Below are 20154 nucleotides of genomic sequence, written 5' to 3' on the forward strand. Positions count from 1 at the left end.
GTGGCGAGCGCAGCGAGCCACCGAGCCCGAAGCGTAGCGAGCCCCGCGAGGGGACGCGGATACCTTCACAGGTAAACGCGTCCCTTCGCGAGCTTCACAGGTATCCTCGTCCCCGCGCGGGGCTCGCTGCGCTCGCCACGCTTCGGGCTCGGTGGCTCGCTGCCCTCGCCACACTATTCTATTCTCAACTCCACGCCGACGTGGATAGTGGGGGTATGAAAAGGTCGTAGGACGCGTACCGCCTCCCCTCGCGGGCTCGCTGCGCTCGCCACGCTTCGGGTTCACGTTGATCGTGGGGTGGCGTTAACAATTGTGGGGGCCATTTCACACTTCAGGGTGGCTATTTGGCCTCTGTGGGCCATTTAACATTGATTCCTATGGAAAAATCGTGTCAATTGAGGCATTGAACAGTAAAATCGGGTCAATTGAGAAATTTAACATTGGTCCCTATGGGAAATCGCGGGCATCGCGTCGGTCGCGTCGCACCCGATTTTTTAGTGCATTCAATGCCCGCGATGACCGCGATGGGCGCCGTGCTAGGTAAAGAGTACCAATGATTCTGCAGACTAGAGAACCAAATCTATAAATTACAATTAAGCAAGAGAGACATAAATGCTAACATATAGATGTATCTGTAAACTATGTTCTGGAAATATATCTTGTGAGCTAAAATACAGGGAGATCAGGTTCAGACTGATTGTGTGATTGTGTGAGCTCGATCTGACGCTTACTAAACATATGGCCCAGCTAACAATCAAATCCTGTATTTGTTGCATACTGAATTATTAATTAAGCATGTAATAAATTAAGTATTGATTTGAATACTTATAGCAAATGCACATATTTATAACATGTAATGTTTTATTAATACGTATATTGTACCATATGTCAATAAATGGTACAACATACAAATGGTTATTTCCAGAACAAAATATTCATGTGTAATATGCTGCAATAATCAAACAACTACTGTATCTTTGGTTGCTAGGGGCAACATCCCATCTTCAACAGAACTCCCATCTTAGTAAATTTACCCCAATAACTCCAAAGTAAAAGCTAAGTGGCTCATTTTAGAAAAAAAATACCCTCTTTTAGTGTAATATTAGCATTTTGTCATGGTTAGCATTCACATTATACTGTACATGTGTCCATATAGGACTGTATTACGTTGTGGCATAGCATGCCTTGCCTCTCCTTATGCCCATAGAGACAGAACAGGGGCATGCAAGTGTAGGGAGAATACAGTATAGAGTTCATATAACTGCTTTGTAGTCATGGGTTAATAAAGCTTCAAAATACCTGTCAATGCCCTTCATAGTATGGCACTCTCTATGGCTTCTGGCCCTCACGTTGTTCAGTCCTGAAATAGCAGCATTACCAGTGGATGCAAGCTATCATTAAGGTATGTTTTGGTGTATGTTAACATTCCATTATCATTAAGCTGATGATGATGATGATGAAGGTTCTATCTGTGTGGGACACAAGGCTTAACTGCACAGACATTGATGGTCTATCTTGGCCACCAGCTTCATTTCAGTGCTACAGTTTCATTTGCAGACTAATTACAAGCCCGTCAAAATGACGGCTTCTGCAATGCACTGTCACCTTGAGCTGCGGCAGTTTGTAGCCCATAAACTCTTCACCCCACCCACAGTCCCTAACAGCTCCTACTAACAATCTCCCTCTTTCCATATCCAGCAAGTTTGAAAAAGATCAGTGTCCCTGCAAATATTGCTTTCACTTTTTGTTATGACATCTTTTATCCCACAAAGGAGTAACTTGGTCTGTCGATGGAGCTGCTCTCATCAGAGTGTCTCCCATCATGCCGAACCACTGTCCCGTGCCATCCTCCAGCTACAGCGATATGGCGAGCTGGCGGCAAGGGGGAGAGCAGCCCTATCTGTAGTTGTGTAGTCAGTCCACTAATTCATTATCATTGGTTCAGGCTAGACGTTCTGTCATTTGGGGCAAAGATTCAGCCCCTTCCCCTCTTCCCCAGTAGAAAGTAGCTAAAAGCTACCTATATAACTACTATATATTGCAGAGAGCATCACAAAACAATGCTTCATCACAACTAGGTAAGCCAATCCCGGGGCATTTTTTCAATCCCGGGATTCGGGATGGAAAAATGCTCAATCCCGGGATTCAGTTTCCCTAATTTGAAAAAAACGCCCCGGTCAACCCCGCACATTCACAGTACTTACATTTGCAGGTGCTGGGTGGGTGGGCGAGTGTGCAGATATTGCTGGGAGCTGGGTGAGTGTGCAACCGGGTTGCTGGGAGCCGGGTGGGCGTGCAGGTATGTCCGGAGGTCAGGTAGCTGGGAAGGCAGTCGGTCGAGTAGCTGTGCGGGCGGTCTGGTAGCTGGGCGGGCGGTCGGGTAGCTGGGCGGGCGGTCGGGCAGCTGGGCAGGTGGGCGGGTAGCTGGGCGGGCGGGTGTGCACTGTGCTGTGCTGTTAAGGTTATGAGCCGGGTTGCTGGGTGGGTGGGCGGCTGTGTGGCCTGAGCAGCGTGACATCTGACCTCATCACGCTGCGCAGTGCTGCACTGCTGGGTATGGGAGAAGCCCGGCAGCGTCTGAGCGAGTGACCTGTGGCCCGTCGACTTATCATCCCGCTCCTGTCCAATGTTGCTCTTCCAGTCTCATCCTATTCCTAGTTGGTCCAGTTACAGTCCTCATATTGCAATAAAGTAAAGTGATTGCATAAGTGTTTTTATACACCTGAGCAATCCTTCATTTCTTATTACCTCGAACAGGAGTGCTAAGAAATTAAAATGTTAAGATTTAAAACCCGAAAATGTATATTAGTCATTGTTGTCTCTTAAAAACATCCAACAAGTAATCCAATTAAAACATTAACCCCTTACCCCTGTATTCTTACTGTTACTTTCCACAAACTTTACACTTCCTCCTCCTTCCTATAAGCCAATTTATCTCAGATCTCATCTATTCCTCTCCTGTTGCAGCCACAATGCAGGAAGCTTCATCAAGCCTGTCATGCAGGTCCCACTGAGGCTGCTGTCAATGAGAAGGAGGGCTATGCAGAGACTGACAGGAGAGGACAGGAATGTGCAATTTATTGCTACAGCACACAGCCCCTAGGTGAGGATAGCAATATTCTGCTGCTCTCCCTCCCCGAGCTCCATGGTTAAGGGGCTTCAAATATGGCACCTCCACTGCCACCCCATTCCTCAGTAAGCCAGGGTATATGCCTACTTGGCCAGTCCTATCTGCACTCCTGCAATCGATTATTACCGCCAGGGAATACCTTAGTATGGATGCATTGATTGATGGTCCTTTGCACTAGTCTGTTAGACCCCTAATTATAAAACACCTTGTTCAAGTGCCAGCTTTAGACCTTACAAATATATTTGGTTGTTCATGAGACTGATAGATTTTTCTTTTCTATTCATTGCTCAAGTGCCACAGCGCACAGCTAACTGATTTACTTCAAAGACATCTTGTTCCCTGACCTCTTCTGGGATGCATATGCAACATCTTATTTCTCTTTTGTAAGATGAAGCTTTATATCATCACAAAATGCTGGGAAAACAGAGACCCAGCTCATTTCACATCACATCTCGGAAGACATTGCTCTTCTGCTTTTCTCTACTTGACAAGAGCTCAGCCATTGGTCTCTAAATCACAACATAGATCTCATTACAATAAAAAATGTGTACAGATCAATGAATGTGTGATTGTAACAGGAAATTTAACAAAATAATATTATAGCATCTACTACTGAGCACAATCCTAATAGAATTCAAGTAATATAAAGAACCAGTGTAAATACAGAAATATATTTCAGTCCCAATTCTGGCTTAACCCAACATAAATATGGTTACATGAGCTGAAGAGATGGCCACAGCCCACAGCCTTCAGCATAGACAGGTAAGTTCTGGAGGGGGGATCCCTGACCATGCTGACCGGTCAGAGGGAGAATGCTTTGGCCAGAGGGACTTGTATAAAAAGTTTCCCACATATTTTGGGAGCCAGGACCGGCCCTTGATCCTGGTTCTGGTTTTTAAAATCAAGGTGACCCCTATTTGTTTTGACCCGTGATTTTATGAAAACAGGACCGGTTATTTGAGCCAGGCTGGATATGCTCAGGAAGGGGGACCCCACGCTGGGTTTTTTTTTTTTTTACACAAAATCGCACATGTTCTCTAAATTGCACATTTTCATTACTAAAAATCGCACATTTTCATTACTAAAAATCAAACCATATCGCACTTTTTTGCGGCAAATTTTCATCTCATTAAATATGCGAATTCAGACAAAAAAAGGAGAATGTAAAAACTGCGATATGGTGCGATTTTGGAAAGTGGCTAAAATTCGCATCCCATTAAATGTCACCCAGAATGTTGAACTTGTGTGTTAAACTGAAAGGGTTTTCTTTGTCTTTTCTAGTTTGAAAACTTTATTTCACAACTGCAAACTGTAGTTTGTGCAGTTTTCCCTTCAACAAAACTGACCCAAGTTTTCAGAAAAGTTGGACTGGGATGTACTCAATAGGCACAAAACAGCATTGCCTCCCTAGTTGTGTCAGAAATCCACTAGACGGCAGTAGTAAAGATCTGATTAGAATAGCTATTCACATAATTTTGAAATTAATCTACCCTAGTGCTACCTACAAGGACAAAATCTAGACATAAAGAAATGTGTTTGTGTGACAATGGGCCTTATTCTAGTTCACTCTTTCTGGCAAAATCCTTCTTAGATGGACAAAGCCATGTGCACTGCAGGTGGGGCAGATGTTACTTGTGCAGAGAGAATTAGATTTGGGTGGGGTTTTACTTCAAAGTGAAATCTATATTGCAGTGTAAAAATAAAGCAGCAAGTATTTACCCTGCACAGAAACAAAATAACTCACCCAAATCTAATTCTCTATGCACATTTTACATCTGCCCCCCACCCCCCTGCAGTGCACATGAACTTCAGGGGGGGGCATCCTAAGAAGGATTTTGTCAGAAAGAGTGAACTAGTATAAGGCCCAATACGCCTTGATGTAGAGCCACATGCAAAACTGATATTTTAGTCTTTTGTTTTTTTATCTTGCAAATGCACATGTGCAAACATTTCTGAACACCCCTATGGCACATGTGTTACGCACAAAGGTGCTGTTGTGATTGGGCACAGGACTGTGGTGCAAAGGTGATGGGCATTCCTGGGCAGTGGCTAGTAGTGCACACAAATATTTCCCGTTCAATGGATGTGCTAAGAGAGGGTCACTGATGTGTCAGTACAAGCAGGGCCGGCGCCACCACTAGGCAGCTTTAGGCATTTGCCTAGGACGCCGGCCACTGGAGGGCGGTACTGAGCCGCCAATGAGAGCAGGTGCCGTAGAAAGCTGCCAAGGACGGTAGCAGTACATACCCAGGGCCGCCAAGAGAAATTCTGGGCCCCGGTATAACAACTTCCTGGGGCCCCCACGGGTGGAGATCCCCGCACACTCTGCGGACCTTGTGTTACGCCACTGTTTCCAAGGTGGATACACGTACAAAAATTTACACTGTAATGTCTATTACACATGTCACACATCCATTACATATTATACCACATGCCATAATGCTCATTACACGTTATGCCACACACCTTAATGCTCATTGCATATAAAGAAGTTAACATGCTCTACCAGGGGTTAACATGCTCTGCCAGGGGTTAACATTCTGTGCCAGGGATTAACCTGTCTGCCCTGATTTACATGCTCTGCCAGGGGTTAACATGCTCTGCCAGGGGTTACATGCTCTTTGCAAAGGATTTACACATACCCTCCAACATGGCCCATTTCATTAGGTACAAAATGCTCTGTTCCTGGACTTCCCTGCCAGTGGCAATTACAGATGTGAGCCTGCAGCACAATCCAATATTCAAAAGGGGGGGTCACATATACTGCCACCCCAAGCATCACTGTCCTGGACTCACTGGCAGTTGATGTGACTGCCCCTCTTTGAATTTTGGACTGTGCTGGAGTCCAACCTCTGTAATTACCACTGGCAGGGAAGTCCAGGAACAGAGCATTTTGTACCTAATGGAATGGGTCATGTTAGGGGTACTTGCCACCAAATAAAAAAAAACCTGTGTGTCCAGACCAGGGCCCCCCTGACAGGCCCGGTCCCGGGTAAATTGTACCTGCTCCCCCCCTCTCTCGGCACCCCTGTACATACCAGCAGGGTGCAGGAGCGGGGAGCAGGTGAGTGAGTGATACAAACACCCCCCCCCCCCGGTGGTCATCAGTGGCAACTCCAGGCAATGGTCATTGCGGCACCATACGGCAATCCCAGTGTGGCACCCCCGACACCCCAGAGCGCAGGTAGTGCCGCGCTGAAATTTGCCTGGGGCACTGACGGGGCTTGCACCGACCCTGAGTACAAGAATCTGTGTTCCAAAGTGCACAGCTGCAAGCATAAGAGGCCTTGGTCAGGCTGCCATAGTACTGGTACAAGATTTGTTGGTGTGACAAATGGTTGCATCTAAGGATGCACCATTTAGTATTGCAATGTGCATAGATGCTGAATGGATGTACAGAGGGAAGGAGTCTGTAGTGTTGATTTCCAGTAGATGCTGCTTTGTGCACTTACAGATGTAGCGCCTCTCAGCTAGCTCAGGCAATCGCCAGATTGCCTGAGCTGGCGCAGGCTGGCAGAGAGGCGCTGCATCTGAGGTGGACGCGCAAGTGACTCACACGCACGTGCGTCCTCTTCACATGACAGAGGGGAGCAGATTCCCTGCCCATCTCCACTTCAGGTAGATTGGCAGGGTTAGTGCCGGGGGGAGCAAAGGGGAGGCAGCAAAGGGTGGCAGCGGGCTCCGTCAGAATGGGGCATGCAAGCATCTTGTGTGCACAGGCCCCCTTCTGGCGGATGGCGAGCAGCGGTGATTGGCGATAGAATCGCCAGGAGCAACTCTAATGAGAACTGCTCCATCTGTATATCCAGCCCCAATATAGTAGCTCAGTGGTTCCCAAGCTTTTTTTCACGGCACCCCTTGGCCATAAGATTCTTATTGAGAAATTTTGAAGAAAATATAAACTTGAGTAAATGTGGTTTATTTCTCAGATGTTGGGAAGTTCTATAGCAATGGACAGGATTTGCTTTTGTTTGTCCTCATATTTATAATTGAAATCCACAAGCCCTGGTTTTGCCTATTACATCTACCATTAATAATTTGAATTGGTCTTGGACCACCAACTTTAGGGCACCCCAGCAAGTACTCTGCAGCACCCCAGAGTGCCATGGCACACAGATTGGGAATCACTGCAGTAGCTGCTTCTGTAAGACACGATGTACAGTAGTTGTAATTAATGTTAAATGCTAGAGAAAAGGTTCCAATGTTCAAGCTATAAAGGTTGATGTTAAATTCATGTCAACAAATTTGTGTAATTACCAAGAAGTAAGAAATACATACTCAAAATAGTAATTGTTTTCCCATAAAGATAATTCTTCATTATTTCCTGTTATAAATACCATGAATTAGCAAACATGATCACACTCAGTCCTGCTTCATATACTGTATACTGTACTGTATCTCCAGGTGCTTTACATACTGTAGTTGACTTATCGTAACGTTTTCTGTACATGTACAAATTATATTTCTACTCATTCTACTTTCTCCCAACAGCAGCTCTGCTGATTTGCAGTGTCTCCAATCATTAATACATAATTATAAAACTAAACTGCTTAATGAGACACTTTGAAAAAATAAGTTATGAAGTATCACGTTGTTCAGTTGCTCATTATGGGATTAACTGCTTTGAAAAAACAAATTATGAAGGTAAATAATGTCAGCTCTGACACTGTAACATTGGATTTATTACACACACCATAAGCATTTTTAATTCTGGTCCAGTAATACTATTAGAGGTGGTCTAGGTAGTGGAACCAATATCTTTTTATGTATACAAAGGGTGTAAATAATGTAACATCACTAATTACTTGTGTTAGAACATGATACTTTATTATAGTCATCAGGAGTACATTATATATACTGTGTATATGTATATATATATACACAAAAGTGTTTTCTTAGCACCCAATATCAAGAGTTATATTCTTTTCATATACATATAAGAATACATTGGTTCCTGTATAAAAATATTTATTAAAAAGTCCAATAATATGAAATTAAATTCTGGAATTTCTTTATAATGTTCCTTGTGGCTGGAGAAATATACAATGTTTAACAGTTGTCTGAAATCACTAGTGTAGCATACCATAGTGTAGCATACCCATACAGGAGTCCTGTTTCAGGATTCTAGCAGTGCACATGCCTCCCACTGAGCCACTATACGGTAGCTGGCAGTGATTAAGGTCACAGACCTCTAGCTCATCTGAGCAAATACCATATCCCCGGAAGACCTATCATTTGTGGACACTCCCCCAATTTTTGTTGGATATTTGACACTGGGCTGCTTTATATACTGCATTGGATTTGCACCTCAGACAGTGATTAGTGTAACTTGTCAATCAAATCAGTGTATCTTTGCCCCTGATGAAGTCATGGTAATGACGAAACACGTTGGCCCTCTGCATCAACCTAATGATCATTGCTGTTAACATCCTAAAAGGGATTTCACACATGCGTATCACCAATTTTTATATGTGAATTGTATACGCATTGTTATGCTCTTAGGGGATTTTTTGTTATTTTATGCTATTTTTATGCTATTTTTAATGTATTAAACAACTTTTAAGCCTTACCGAGCCTTGTATCTCTTTCATTGAATGCAGTCCGGTACATAGAATTTAGTGGTGCGAGCACACAGATGATAAATTTGCTATAGCACCAACTGTGCATTCCAGTAATTCCAGCAAGTGCTAAGCTCCAGCAACACAGACAATCACATATGATCCACACTAAGATGCTCAGGTGCTGTTACATTTTTATGGTTCTGTATTTTCTATTTCTTTTCAAGCGATACATGCCTTTCGCAAAGCCATATAGTCTTATTACCTATTATGTTACTCAGTAAATGGTAATACTGTATAATTGGTTGGACTTACGCATGCTGTATTATAAGGTCACTTGTCCAGATAGGTGGTTCTTTTGTGTCATGCAAGACCAGGGCCCTTATTCTGATCGGTGCGGCCGGATCCGAATATGCGGCCAGGACCGTGCGTGCGAAACCCCGCCTTCCGTACGGATCGCTCACTCCGTCCGAATGCGGTAAGAAGCTGGCCGAACGGACCGAACGTGTATTTTTCATGGAATACGCCTCCTCCATCTCAGGGAACCTCCCCCATCATTCGATGGTCGCAGTTCATCGACTGCAGGACCGAATGGTCCACCAGCTCCCGCAACCTCAGACCACACAGACATTTTTCCGTGCAAAAGCAGGGATCTGGGCGGGCAGCTGACATCCGGCGATGTCATATGTCCGCCCCCTACACGTGTGTCACGGCTGCATTACCATGCGTACGCCCAGCGTTTGCATGGGAACGCCCATGAAACGCGGGGCGTATGCATATGGTAATGAGCCCAAATAGCCCTTCACGCCCCTCTCCACCCCCTGTTCGGAGTGTTCACATTTCATGCGGGATTTGGGCGTACGTCCAGCTCGCACATGTGCAGAGACGCCTCTGCACATGCGCAGACACAAAACATCGGCGGCCCGAACGCACGCGGATATTACTGCACCAACCAGAATAAGGGCCCAAGTTTTGGCACATTGGTTGTGCTGCTGAGGTAGGTTTGCCAATTTAACAAACATTTATTATAAACAAAATGTAAAAATTAAACTGAACTAACTAAAAAATTAATTTATATATATATATTTTTAAAAGTACTATGTCTGGATTGTGTTAAGGAATGTACAGTATTATATGCTTGTGGGTGTTTCTGTTGCAATTGGCAATACATTGAAAAACAAAACAAGGTTGCCAATTAAGACATTTAATAGAAGATTTATTAAACCTCTTAAATATTACAAGAGGAGGTGTGGCCAGTTACAACCAATCAAATTCTTTCATTTGTCTATTGTATGGCGGCTGTGCTAGCTGTTCCAGTGCTGTTGTGGAACACACTATCACCAAGACATGTTGCAATACATAGAGGAGATGCCAGTGATGCCACACTATGCTCACAAGACCTGACATTTCCTAAAGCAGTCAGTAAAAGCTCCTTTTTCTGTGCTATAAGCCATTTCAGATGAATAGAAATGGTTATCTATATAATTTGGATTACTGAAAAGAAGCAGTTACTGTAACTCTTTACAGAAACGATCTCGTACTTATGGGCTTCCCTCACCTCCATGTGACCCTGCAGTTCTACCATTGGTTCTTATAAGGATTTGAAAGGATCTAGGCTTGTGAGGAAAGGAGTTAGTGACATACTGTATGTATCAAAGCTTGGAAAGGGGATGCAGTTAAAATCCCGGCGGTCGGGATCCCGGCATTCAGAATCCCGACGCCGGAATCCCGACCGCCGAAATCCCGACACATTCTCCCTCCGTGGGTGTCCACGACACCCCTGGAGGGAGAATAAATTAGTGTGCCGAGCGTAGCAAGGCACCGGGCCCGCTGCGTGGCGAGCGCAGCGAGCCCGTAAGGGGGGGCGATCCACGTCCCCCCCTTGTCGGGATTTTGGCTGTCGGGATTCCGGCGTCGGGATTCTGAACGCCTGGATCCCGACCGCCGGGATTCAGTACTGAATCCTTGGAAAGGGATAAAGTGGCTAAGTTAAAGTGCCCACGGATTAGCCCCTAACGGTCATTTTATAGTCTGTATTGATAAAAGGGTAGTTAGGAGGTAGATAATAGTATTTTATCTAGCTGGTTAGTAGTTATCTATCTTATTCTCTGCTTTATCTAACTCCATGCTTTCATACAGTACATCTGCAATTAAGGCTTGTCCATATACACAACGCTGGATGGACTATGCCAGCTTTGTGTGCTGGCTGGGTAGTGTTTTATACAGTTTGGCAGAGAGGTTTATTTTGTCTGGATGAATGTTGGCCAGTATCTTTATATAACGAAGGATATCAAGGGGGTTTTTCCGGTGGATCCGCAAGGAGCGAATTCGGAGGATTGCAAGGATGCGCACCGTGCAAACAGTTTGTTCGCCAAACAGTTTGTTCGGTGTGGACGCACGCACCCAGCGCATATGCAGAAAAACATTGGCACTCTGAAAATGCATGACGTTATAGTGGCTTGCGATATGTGCGATGTGATGCGATTTCAATACCGCTCCCGTTCCCACTTCCTGTCATTCCCACAAAAACAAGGTTTGATACTTAGCGCTGATTGATATTAAGCACTGCAGCTAATACCTAGGGGGATTTACCAAAACCCCTAATGGTTTATAGACAGAAAAAAAGGACAAGGTGGTACAGCGCTGTGCTTAATATAATTAATGAATTTATTAAAACAATTTCATAATTAGAACAACAATTTTAAAAATATTTAGTATTCAATGTGGCCAACATTGGGACAAACAAGACTAACAAACATGTAATGGAATCAAGCTTCCCTCAGATGGACCCCTTGCAGGTGTTAATGGGGGTAATTAGTAGCAGCATGCGGTTAAGTTGCAGTTTCTAGAGGGTTAGTAATAGCAGAAAAGTTATTGGGATTATCCCTCTGTTAATACCGGTGGCTTTGAAAACAGTCCCTTGATCAGTTCAAAAAATGTGCACATTCATAGAGTATACTTAAGTGGGCATCCGGATGAACAGCAGGGAACCTGTTTGTAGTCTCCTGAACGAACCTCTCCGACCACCGATTATCGATTGGTAGTGGTCCTATCTGAGACCGGTCCGTCAGTGCTGTCAGGTATCAGCTTCTATCCCCAATCCTCTACGCGTTTCTCCGCCTTTTGCTCCGTCAGCGGCTTCCTCAGGAGGTAATGACCTCCTGAGGAAGCCGCTGACGGAGCAAAAGGCGGAGAAACGCGTAGAGGATTGGGGATAGAAGCTGATACCTGACAGCACTGACGGACCGGTCTCAGATAGGACCACTACCAATCGATAATCGGTGGTCGGAGAGGTTCGTTCAGGAGACTACAAACAGGTTCCCTGCTGTTCATCCGGATGCCCACTTAAGTATACTCTATGAATGTGCACATTTTTTGAACTGATCAAGGGACTGTTTTCAAAGCCACCGGTATTAACAGAGGGATAATCCCAATAACTTTTCTGCTATTACTAACCCTCTAGAAACTGCAACTTAACCGCATGCTGCTACTAATTACCCCCATTAACACCTGCAAGGGGTCCATCTGAGGGAAGCTTGATTCCATTACATGTTTGTTAGTCTTGTTTGTCCCAATGTTGGCCACATTGAATACTAAATATTTTTAAAATTGTTGTTCTAATTATGAAATTGTTTTAATAAATTCATTAATTATATTAAGCACTGCGCTGTACCACCTTGTCCTTTTTTCCTGTCATTCTCGTCAGATTCTCTCAGAAATCATTCTGAGGTGATTTTCTGACAGTACTGGGAGCATCCATCAGAGCTGCTGGTGAATTATTGCTGAATTATTGAAAGTAATGGAAATGGCTGGATCGTTCAACATCTTTACCTTGCCTCAGACGGAGGAGGAGGCGATACACTTTTTCCAAGACCAAGGACTACTTCCGCTGGTGCAGAATTGCGCAAATGGGCACATAATGCGCCTCTCAGTGAAGGAGTCGATGTGGTGGTGCCATGTGAAAGTGTGCTGGCTGAAGGTGAGCCTCAGAGCGGCCCACTGGTTTCCAGGGTGCCGCTTACCGTTTCTGACCTTGGTGTGTTTCATTTACTCCTGGGCTCAGGAGCTAACCTCTATTGAGTATTGTGGGCAGCAGCTTAACATTTCAAAGAAAACTGCGGTACTGTACAACCGCTGGATGCGTGAAGCTTGCGCCCTGGACATTATGGTGCAGCCATAGCGGTGGATTGGTGGACCTGGCCAAATTGTGGAGGTATATGAAACATTATTTGTTAAGCGCAAAAACAACACCGGCCGGATTTTACCACAGCAGTGGATTTTCATTGGGATATGTCAGGAAACCGGACAAAGTTTCCTGAAAATGGTGCCCAGGCGTGATGCCACCACATTGATGGACTGTATAATTGAGAATATAGAGCCGGGCACCACTATTTATACGGACTGCTGGAGGGCATACAGCACTGAACAGCTGGAACTGGCAGGATGCCAGCAGTGAATCATCGCTACAATTTCATTGACCCGGCCACAGGGGTTCATACCCAAAATGTTGAGAGATTGTAGGGCGCATGTAAATGGTGCAATAAGCGCCAAAGAGGCACAGTGCGACATGAGCTCCAGTCCTATCTACAGGAATTCATGTGGAGAAAGACATTGGGAGCTGATGACCCATTCCACCGCATAGTACAGGCACTTAAGCTCCTCCCTAAGGATGATTGAGTGTGATTTTATTTCTTGATTTTTAAGCATTAACGTTGTTGTTTTTAAAGTTCATATATTCTTATTATTCTCATTAATTATTGTAATTATCTTAATTATTTATGCTTCATCAATTAAATTATTTAAGTAAACTACAGTTATGCGTTAACACATGTCGTCATTATTGTGTCAGCTGTATGATATTGCAGGTGTGAATGTGTTCCTAAAACACCACCACTATCTACACCACCCCGAAGCGTGGCGAGCGGCGGCGGAACGTGTCCTCCATCCTTTTTATACCCCCACTATCCACGTCGGCGTGGAGTTGACTTCATATAGTGTGGTGAGCGCAGTGAGCCACTGAGCCCGAAGCGTGGTGAGCGCAGCGAGCTCTGCAAGGGGACACGGAATACATGTAAAGTAATCCGCGTCCCCTCGAGGGGCTTGTGGCGCTCGCCACGCTTCGGGCTCGCTGCGCTCGCCACACTATATAAAATCAACTCCACGCCGACGTGGATAGTGGGGGTATGAAAAGGTCTGAGGACGCGTTTTGCCACCCATCAGGAGGCTCGCTGTGCTTGTCATGCTTCGGGGTGGCATGGATAGTGGAGGTGACGCAAATGGCATAGGTGCTTTCAATAGTAAGCACCCATCACATCTCATACTAAGCACACATCACATCTCATTCAATCACATCTCATAGTAAGCACACATCACATCTCATCGCATGGGTGCCTGTACAATGAAATATAGCATCGCATCAGGGGGCATCCTGTCTAGGATGCCCTCCGATCCCATGCAATATTTCATTGTATAAGCACTCCTGTGCACTTAATATAGACATCGCATCGCATGGCACTATAGACGCTGTCCGATGCGATTTCAGTACGGAGAATAGCCCAGTACGCTAAATGCGTACTGGGCGCCCTGCCAGGAAACAAGTACCAATTATATTTATGTTTACTTTGAAAATATTTGTAGAAATATGCCTTGAAGTAATATAGAACTACTAAAGTGTACTTCATAAGTAGTGACCTAATCAGAGCTTTGTGTCATTACTAGTGTGAGCAATTATCTCTTAGGATTATTTGCATGAATTTGAATACCTCTTTTGGTTATATCATAAATGTATATATTCCTTTACTTACTTATACCTGTCTGTTCTATGGACCTTATTTTGGTTCGTTTGTTGGTCCGTGTGTGTTCTCACAGGGCTGATGTTTAAGCTTTGCAAATGTGCATTTCTGTGCATGTGCTGGGTGCATGCACCACGGCAAACAAACTGTTTGCTGAGTGCACGCACCCATCCTTGCGGGTGGAGGGCGGTGGTGGGCGTGGGATGGCGGACTGGCCCACTAGCATATGGGAACGCTTAGCATTTCATGGGCATTCCCATGAGAACGCTGGGCATTCTCATGCTAATGCGGCCATGACAGACATGCGGGGGACAGGCAGCTGACATCACCGGATGTAAACTGCCCGCCCACTTCCCCCCAAGCATACACGCATATGTAAGGTTGCTCAGAGTTGGTTGGGAAGGTAGACATTCAAAAGGTCAACATGAGTTTTTCACTAATGCTTTCCTCTGGTGAAAATGTATAAAATGGGGAGAAAAATAGTTAAATAAATACATCCCTTCCATTGATAACACATGGAATTGGGAGTTATTGTTGAATCAATGGGTTATCGCACGATCGCTGGTCCTATAAAAATGGCTTGTAATTGGATAGTGCAATAATGACCATTAGTCAAAAATCAGGCTTTTTTTTGGACAAAAAAAAGGATTGCACCTAATTGGCTACCAGCCATAAGCTGGCCATACACTAAGGTGACTTCTCTCCTCTGAGATGTCACCAGCGATCTCCCCTTGAGCTGCCCAGGACCTTCCTGGGCGACAGGATCGCATGAGATAAATCACATGCGGTCTTTTGCATGCAATATATTGCATGGGATCCCAGCCAATCCTGCCCGGCCCGGTAGCAATACAACAGATTGCTTCTACAGCCGATGCGACTTGCAGGCTCCTGTCCAATGCACACGCACCACTCATCGCATCGGAACTGCTGCCAATCACATGCAATCTGGACAATTTTCATGCGATTGATCTCTACAAGTGCAGGAAAAGAGCCCATATTGCACGTGAATCATTCTATTGTTTGGGGGCCTTTAATCTTTTAAATAAAAGTGGCTAAGTTAATGCAATAGAATATGCTAAATCTTTTTTGCACACTAAAGCTGGGTACACACTAGATCAGGAGTGGCCAAACCTGTCCTTAAGATCTACCAATTGTTCATGTTTTCAGGCAACCTGTGGATCTATAGAAGGGATGAATGCAGCAGGTTTGAAAATGTGACAGTTAGTAATGACTACAGCTGTGTGCCAGCTAGGTGGTCTGGAAACCGTGGACCGTTGGTAGATCTCAAGGACTGGTTTGGCCACCCCTGCACTAGATGATTTCTTTGAACGATTTATCATTTAGCTGTGAATTATAAAAATAAATTATCCACATTGTTCAGTGTGTTTACACTAATGCATGATTCCATGACTCATTTGTTGGATCTTTTGCTCGGACCTACATGCTGCTCATTCTGGAAGAATCCTTAACAATGTTTACCATGTCTACCTACATCAATACCTGATTATATCTTTAACAACCAAACCACCAAACAAATACTGATAGATGTAGCCAATTGTAAGATAGCACAGCGTGTATGCAGTATATTATTTGTCTGGGGGTTTAAGGGAAATCGTTGACCACTTTATTTGCCCATAACCTATTACAGTGGTTCCCAACCCTGGTCCTCAAGTACCTCCAACAGTGCATGTTTTCCAGATCACCCGGCAGGTGCACAGGTGCACTCGTTATTCACAAACATTTTAAAAGATCCGCAGGTGGAGCTAATTATTTCACTTGTGATTCTGTATGGAGACCTGGAAAATGTGCACTGTTGAGGATACTTGAGGACTAGGGTGGGGAACCGTTGGTCTAGTGTGTACCTTTAGGGCTATATTCCGCAATAGTGTCAATATTTAGCAGATATTTTTTACACAATATATACGTTTTTTTTTTCATTGCAATATTTTTCCCCAATTTTCTGCAATAAACCTCTCAGGGACAGTGGTTGGCTGAACTTGCTGTTCCTGCAAAGTTCCCAGAGACATTGTTTTCAGACATCCAAAAAGATGAACTCCTGTGTTTTGTCCTGTACATGCGCATACAGTACGTATCTGTTTATTTACTATCAAAATACATCAACATACAGTATATCTATATGTTATAAATAAACATGTATACTGTACATATAAATATATGCTGGTGTATTTTGATAGTAAATAAACAGATATGTATGTTGATGTGAACCAGAAGGGATAAAGTTCCCTTAGGAGGAGTTTGAACTGGTGGTAACAATGTCCTTCTGTCCCTGCAGTTCTTATGTTAGTAACGCCAACAGTATAATGCCATCAGTTATATAAAGAGATATTTTAGGGAGTTTTAGCAGAAGAACCAGGAAAGACCTATAGAGAGACATAGCATGGTCTCTACAGAGTGGTATTGTAGGAGAGAGGTATTAACCAACATAATGGCATTATCTTCTCTGTTAACCCTCTGATACATGGCAGGGATACTTAAAACAATACGGAAATGCTCATCCCTGTATTATTAAGTCGATGTTTCATCGCTGAATATAAGATTCAAACTATTTCTGCTCCCCAACTACTGTACCCTCAGTATTATTTGTCAATGATTGCTCTTATGGGCAGGACAGTCCTATTTGTTTTGGTTGTAATGGAACAATTGTACTTATTTACTGTAGGTGTTTTATGTATAAATTGTTGTTTCAAGCATCCTTCCCTAATAAACACAGTTGCATTTGTTACCAACAGCAAATAGAGCTACTTGATGACTATATATTGGAACATTTAACCTTCTTCATTCCACTGAAAATACTCTGATTATTGCAAAAGCTCTGTCATTGCTGCAATAACTGCCATCAATGTAGATGATCAGGAAATAAATGGACACATGTTTCCTGATGACAGGAGATGAGTGTGATGTTACTGTCTAGAGGCTGAATCAGTGTGATGTGTGTTTGTCATTCCCAGTAATAACCATGCCAGTGCTGGGGGGAAGTGTGACACAAGGCAATTTCTAAAGGTTAGTCTGGCGAGCCTTCTCCGCAGATGGAACGCCTTTTGATAAATACTGCTCATTTACAGATCGGCGTTCAGTGCAATCTCCTAGCTTTGCCATCTTTGCCGTGAGCGTTTGCATGTGTTGATAAACTATTTGCCTTTTCAATTACCCTGCTGCTTGTATCCCCAGGGTTCCCCTTCATCATCAGTTGGAGATCGCTGCGTTATCTCCTGCATATCAATGTGGGATGCGCTAGCGTGCTGTCCCCTCTCCTGTCTCGTCAATGTTCCCAGACAGAATCAATCATGTACCCTACAGTATGGTTCTTATGGACCCAGGCTGCTAATACCCCCTCACACAGAAATATACCATGGCTTTTATACATGTCTTTAGTATATAAATGACATGAACCATCCAGTTCCATGATCAGGCTGTGTTGCTTGCTGCCTATGTATCACGTACTACAGTACTTCCAGCCAAGTGTAGGAGCTTGGTTACTGTCCTTGGTGCTGAAGACATTCTAGACCCGGTAACCTTAACTCTCGCTCTAATGACCTTTAACACCTTGAGATAACCAAGCACCTGTGGATTCTTATTTGCGATTTTAGGCTCAGATACATCATTTAGCTAATTAAATATATATTTTTACTCGTCTTATTATTTATTTATATATATATAAAAAAATAAACTTTTATTAATAGTTTTTTTTTTTTTTCAATTGCTGAATACTTCCACCCTAGAAATGCAGGACAATGAGCCCCTTGGTGTATAGAAGGCACCGCAGGTAATGTGTATAGCCTGTGACTGATGAGTAACACACACTTGGAATGACAAGAGACGACTTACCGGGTCACCCTGAGTTACTGCTGAAGGTCAGTTTCTGCTCGTTGCTTTTCATGGAAAACAGTGGTTAGCAAGTGGCTCATTTATTCCTTAAGTGGCCGGCTCTGCTGCCTAATCCATGGGCCAATATCCCAGATTAAATCCCATGATCACAATCCACGTCTCGGCAGATATACCACAAGATCACATAGAGGATTAGCAGGATGGCAAAAATGAACAAAGCTACGAGGATAGCCTTGGTCACCGGAGAGATCAAGGACTGCATGTCACCTACAGGTCTGTAGAGAAGACTTTGCAATGACTGTGATGAATGAAGTAAAGGTTATCCGAGGGTGTCTGGCACCGTCATGCAACTGCTGGAGAACAAGCTACCAACTAGGACCTGTGGATCATCTGCATTGCTTCGTGTCCGGCTGAAGGAGATGTACAAATGGTGGGAAAAGGGAAGGAAAATGACAGCTTGCTATCCACAGATTTACAATCTGCTCTGCACACGTCCATCCGAGTCTCCAGCATCAGAGATCAAAGCTTTCACTAGAGCAAAGAGAAGGACTGCGTGGGGGAAACTTAATGATGCTAATGATCCTGCCATGGGAGCAGCGCTGATCCTCCTGGCTGCCTTTATCCTAGCAGAAGACACAGGGCACATGCAAAGTTGAAGAACAGAACAGAGTGGGACGAGTTGAATTGAAGTTGAAGTGAGATCCTGCTGGTGCTTCCATCAACAGCCATCAGCCGTGGTGAGGGAGAAGGTGGCAGCAGAAGCCCTAGAAGCAGGCGAGAAAGTTGGAGAAGCAGGAAGGTCACAGGTGTGAGAACTGTCACCTAAATGCTGGAGCTGGCCATCAAGCAAATGAATCCCCATAACTGTGTGTGGCAGCTGGTCAGCATGCCTGCATGCATGTGTGTCTATGTATGTATGTATGTATGTATGTATGTATGTATGTATGACAGAGGGAAGGTTATTTAGCATGTGCTCTATGAGAGACACCAGTGTGTGTGTGTATATGTCTGCAGCTAGGCTGCTGCAGACTGAGAAGTAGGTTGATTAGTATTCCACCCAGCAAAGTCTCTCCCTCCCTCTTCTACCTCAATATCTCCCTCTGTCTTCCCCCTTTCTCACTGCAAAACTCCTCCTCTACTTCTCTGTCATTCACGGAACGCTCTCACCCCTTTCCTCTGGTGTCATTATTATTATTGTTGTGTTTAGACAGCATGCTGCAGGTTACAGTACACACACACACACACACACACACACACACACACACAGCACAATGCAGGGACGTCTGCTCTGCCCTCTGTGCAGTAACACAACATGCTGTAGTAATACACAGAAGATACTTAGTGCAGCAGGTATTTTGCCGAGTGTTGTACTGTACCATGGTGCATCAGGTACTATGGTAAGTGACATACTTTTAGAGTCTGTGATCTATCAGGCTGTTAACCATTTACCTCCTACTTCTATGTTAAGAATATGATTTAGAAGTGTTTAGATTTATACATAGAACTTAACATGCTTAATAGAAGACTCCAGTTATAGTATTGACTGTTGAGATTCAGTCATAAAAACATTGGCCCTTATTCTGATTGGTGCGGCCGGAGCCGATTATGCGGGCAGGACCGTGCGTGCGAAACCCCGCCTTTCATACGGATCACCAACTCCGTCCGTATGCGGTAAGAAGCTGTCCGAACGGATCGCACGTGTATTTTTCACGGAATACGCCTCCTCCATCTAAGGGAACCTCCCCCATCATTCGATGGTTGCAGACCATCGAATGCAGGACCGTGTGCTCCACCAGCACCCGCAACCTCAGACCACACGGACATTTTT

General features: G+C 44.3%; 1 protein-coding gene across 1 annotated transcript in view; it reads right to left on the minus strand.

The window, feature by feature from the left end:
* Window positions 1-19415, minus strand: part of DHRSX (dehydrogenase/reductase X-linked) — a 320578-nt gene extending 301163 nt beyond the window's left edge. Inside the window, exon 1 of the mRNA XM_083172552.1 lies at window positions 18327-19415. The gene's annotated coding sequence lies outside the window, so the exon portion shown is untranslated. The remainder of the gene's footprint in view (window positions 1-18326) is intronic.
* Window positions 19416-20154: the final 739 nt, after the last annotated feature.

The sequence above is a fragment of the Crinia signifera genome, chromosome 2 (assembly GCF_055691185.1).
Source record: "Crinia signifera chromosome 2, ASM5569118v1, whole genome shotgun sequence".
NCBI lineage: Eukaryota > Metazoa > Chordata > Amphibia > Anura > Myobatrachidae > Crinia > Crinia signifera.